The 5,039-nt window shown below is 36.9% G+C and overlaps 1 long non-coding RNA gene across 1 annotated transcript; it reads left to right on the plus strand.

The window, feature by feature from the left end:
• The first annotated feature begins 880 nt into the window (after nucleotides 1–880).
• On the plus strand, nucleotides 881–3,657 carry LOC110903094. The gene is made up of 3 exons (XR_002571663.1): nucleotides 881–1,007; nucleotides 1,996–2,088; nucleotides 3,527–3,657. It is a non-coding gene; the product is annotated as an uncharacterized LOC110903094 (long non-coding RNA).
• Nucleotides 3,658–5,039: the final 1,382 nt, after the last annotated feature.

Below are 5,039 nucleotides of genomic sequence, written 5' to 3' on the forward strand. Positions count from 1 at the left end.
TATCTATCATATCCGATCGGGATGGTCGTTTTGTGTCAAGGACTTGGCAAACGTTTCAGAAGGCATTTGGACCTCAACTGAATCTTAGCACGGCCTTCCACCCTCAGATGGACAGCCAAAGTGAACGAACGATGCAAACTCTAGAGGACATGCTACGAGCTTGTGTGATGGACTTTGGTGGGAGTTGGGATACTCACTTGCCTTTAGTGGAGTTTTCCTACAATAATAGCTATCACACTAGCATTCAGGCCGCCCCTCTTGAAGCTTTGGATGGGCGAAAGTGTCGGTCCCCGTTGTGTTGGGCAGAGACCGGGGATAAATAGCTTATCGGTCCAGAGTTGGTTCAGGAAGCCACGGATAAGATTACTCAGATACATGATCGTATCAAGTGAGCTCGTGATAGGCAGAAGAGCTACACCGGCAAACGACACAAACCCTTGGAATTTGAGGTTGGAAACATGGTTTTGTGGAAAGTCACGCCTTGGAAAGGCGTGGTACGATTTGGAAAATGTGGAAAGTTGAACCCGTGTTACATTAGTCCTTTCCAGATTCTGGAGAAAATCGGAACCGTTGCATACAAGTTGAAGCTTCCAGAAGGACTTAGCAGTGTCCACATGTAACACCCCAAATTTCGTAAGATATATTACAATGTTTTAATCGCAATATTTGGCGAAAAGAAATGATAAACATAGAATTCTACCATTAGTAAAGTTTTATAAACTATGAAAAGTATAAAACATATGTGCACATGAAGTTAACCAAGTTAGTATGTAAAATGAAATAAATGCCATGTTTTAAAAGATAAGGGGGTTAAAATGAAAGATGTTATAAATAAAACACTTGACCAAAAATTAGTCAGGGTTTGGTGAATGGTGTGCGATCGAGAGAAGGGGCAGGGGAAGAACAAAACCCTAATCAGCCTAAATTCATCAAATTGAAAGGGGAATTGAGGGCTATTTGGATGCATGAACCAAGAATGTTGATCCCGTAAGCGTTTCTAATATCAAGTAAGTCAAATTTCATGGTTTAAGTAAAGTTGGATGAAGTGGGTTTGTGAAAGCTGTGATTTTATATGAAATTTAGGATGAATAAGTGTCAGAATCACCTTATGAAACTAGAATTATGCTAGAATTTCAGATTTATTTTGATGTTCATATGTAAACCTACATGTATGAAATAATGTCATGGATATGTTGATGGAATGTGTGTTAGATTAGTTGTAGAATTGGTATGGGAAGATGATTATGGTAGATTGATGATATATGAACCTGAATTAGATAGAAAATTTTATGAAAATGTTATATATGATGACCTTGATAGGATATGGTATGAATGTGCTTGAGATACTTGTACACTAGGCTTGGTAGATAGTACGCACACCGGGTGTTTGATGAAATGCATAAGTGAAACTATCGGATGAGATTTGATGTAAATAAAGAATGAACATGTGTAGAAAGAAATAATGATTGTACATGGCAATGAAATAACATAAGAAGTGTGCTTTGAACATGATTCATGTAGAAGTTTCGTTTTGTTGCTTGTATGATGCGGTGATAGTATTGATTTGGAAGTTGTTTTTGACACATGAATGAAATTTAGGTTAATGCGGTAGTGAGTGACTTATCACATGGGAAATAAAATACATATGAGATCATTAGTATGATCTAGAATAACAATATGAGTTTGTTAGTTTGGAAGTGTGTATGATGGACACTTGACTTTTGAAAATCAATAGTGTAGGAGTGTCATGGGTGAGCCTTAGGACACAATTGTATGAGGAGAGAAAATATGAGCTATGTAATAACGAATTATGTGTCAGAATGATGGTAATTAATTTACGTGGAATTGAAACGAGGTGATTATTAGTACGTGTCTTATTTATGTGATAATTGATTAACAAAAGTCAAGTGTAGTATGGTATGAAAATAAGATGAATGAATGTATGTATGATCATATATGCTAATCATGTTGTGATGAACGTGACGACATGTATAGATAGGAGTCATCTCAACATGGACACAAGCATGGAAGGGCAACGGGTCAAAGGTAAACCCGGAAGCTATGCACGGACTCGGACGCACGAGGTAAGTAAACTCCCGGACTCCCTCTTTAGTAGTAAAAATAGATTTACTTACATGATAATTGATAGAAGTTAAGTTGTAATGTGTTGTTGATGATAATGTCAAGTAAGTAGTATTAAGTAAGTGATTTCCGTAATCACTTCTTGGTTTGTTAAGTAATATAATGTTTTAATTAATTAAACATGATGTTTGAGGTCAAATGTGTGTTGAAGCCTTTCGTCGTAAATGATGGGATTAAAGTTGACTAAAACGCCCTAGATGGGTATATGGGGCAAACGATCTTAAAAGTAGTTTAGAAACGAGCTATTCGATTAGTATAATGTTTTGGTCAAGTGTGAAAATGTGGAGTATGGTTTTGTATGTCATAAACCACTTAATGCGTAAATACCCATAACGGGTCAAAATAAGCCTTTGAGCGAAAATGCGCTAAGAGTAGGCAAGATATCCAAGAATTCAATCCTTTATGATAAATAACATTGATATTAAAAGGTTTATGAGGAGCCGAGGTTAAATAATCAGATTATTTCTGATAAATGCAAGAACGGGTCAAAACTTGTAAAAAGGTAATAAGTCGATAGTGCGTAAGATAAGAATTTTCTTAATCCGGATATGGGATTTCAAGTTTATATGATAGATTGTGAATTTACAAGCATGTAGGAAGAAACGGGAGGTTACACGGGTAAACGGTTCAAAAGTTATGCGCGTTTTAGTGCGTACGGACGACGAAACGGAACTGCAGAAAACTGCAAATTCTAGAGGGCGTCGCCGACGGGCTCCAGAAAGTGAATTTTTGGCTGACGGGTTATTTGACTGTCTACGGGGATTTTTGGCTACGGGTAATTGCAAGGGTCGTCGCCGACGACCCTAGGGCCGTCGCCAACACCCTCCCCATATCCTAAAAGCTGAAATTTTGTTATTTAAGTTGATTTATGTATCGTAGGTTTAGGTTTGTTATCCGTGGTCTTTGGTGATCCTTCCAAACATGATTTCGAGTGTTCCACTTGACGTTTATGCGTTGTAAACCCAAGTCTAAGCTCAATGCAATTAATATAAGAATACGATAGATGCAAGTAATGAGGTCGGATATGTATTGCATGTAATTTGGTATACAAGAACATGTTCGAAACAAGTAGGTATGAATACATGATTGTAAGTATATTTGAATGTATGTAGGAATGTAGACGTGTATGATTGTAAGTATGTATGTGTGGAAGTATGTGCGAACGCGCAATTTAGATGCATTGAGAATTAACATTACTAATAATACACTTGAGTTAGAATATAATGCAGGAATGAGAATGTCGGATTCTTATGAAGCTGAAGCTGACCTCGGAATGAGAGACTCCGAGAGAGTAGTCGAATGCTATACGAAAGTTAATTGTGTGAGATTAGGGTTGTATGAGTTTTTCAATAACTAACGATTAAGTTGTATATGATGTTCACAGGTACCACACGGATTCCTTCCACTACTAACGAAGATGAGCGGGCATAGATCGAGTCAAATAGCAGGGATTGTACGGAAAGAACGGTTATGTAGTCTTAATTTTGTAACGCATTAATTTGTAAATGGAAGTGAATTTTGTATGCTTCTTCATGAATCTGTGTATTGTTATAAAATCATAAAGAAATTTTTAAAGCTATTTTTCCGCTACGTTATCTTTAAGTTCTTACACGATGATCTTACAGGGAATTGTTCTTATTACGAACGGGTCATGCCCGAATATTTTCTAAATAATCGTATGGTAAAAATTACTTTTCGAATTAAGAAATATGGGTGTTACAAGTTGGTATCGGAGCCATGGTTTGAGGGAAATCAAGTACGAGGAGGTAAGTACTTGAACTTAAACCCGTGTGCTCTGTGAATAGTGACCGTACAATCCAAGACTCGATCAAGGCCTAAAGTTAAAAGCGAATGTAAGTATGTAGTAGATTATGTATTTGAAGGAAACTAATGGTATGTTATATGAAGGGTAAGCGCAATTGTTTGGAAGGGATGATCCGTGAATGCGGTCTAGGACCGGCATCAAGACAAGTAATAAGATGACTCGACCCCAGGTACGTAAAACTTAACGTGTGGGCGTATGAAATGGTATAATTAAGTAAGTGAAAGAAAATTTTAAATGAAATATAATAGTGGCATGTCAATGAAGTTTTGAAAATGATACACGTGCCGAAACTTAATTCTTCGGACGTAAGGTGTCGATTATATGAAGACACGAAACTAGTATGTGGATTGTGTACCTGGCCAGTACACAAGAAACATATGACGTTCGTGAGACCATGATAATTGATACATGTATGTCCATTAGAATTAAGAAGTAGGTTGACGTGAGGGTGAAGAGAAATGTAAGACTTTCAGGAATGAAAGTATGAATGCTATGTTAGAATCCGCGAGACGGATTCGAAACATGAAAGAAGTTAAAGTATGAACGCTATGTTAGAATCCGCGAGACGGATTCGAAACATGAAAGAAGTTAAAGTATGAATGCTATGTTAGAATCCGCGAGACGGATTCGAAACATGAAAGAAGTTAAGGTATGAATGCTATGTTAGAATCCGCGAGACGGATTCGAAACATGAAAGAAGTTAAAGTATGAATGCTATGTTAGAATCCGCGAGACGGATTCGAAACATGAAAGAAGTTAAAGTACGAATGCTATGTTAGAATCCGCGAGACGGATTCGTAACATGAAAGAAGTTAAAGTATGAATGCTATGTTAGAATCCGCGAGACGAATTCGAAACATGAAAGAAGTTGAAGTATGAATGATATGTTAGAACCCGCAAGACGGATTCAAACCATAGAAGGAATGAAAGAAATGAATGATAGGTTTGAATACGAGAGACGAAATTCAAAACATAGAAGGAATGAAAGATGTGAATGATACGTTTATGTGACACCTATGTCACTTCAACCATCAAACAAATACCAAATAAATGAAATATTGTATTTCATACT

The sequence above is a fragment of the Helianthus annuus genome, chromosome 13, assembly GCF_002127325.2.
Source record: "Helianthus annuus cultivar XRQ/B chromosome 13, HanXRQr2.0-SUNRISE, whole genome shotgun sequence".
In the NCBI taxonomy this organism is placed as follows: domain Eukaryota; kingdom Viridiplantae; phylum Streptophyta; class Magnoliopsida; order Asterales; family Asteraceae; genus Helianthus; species Helianthus annuus.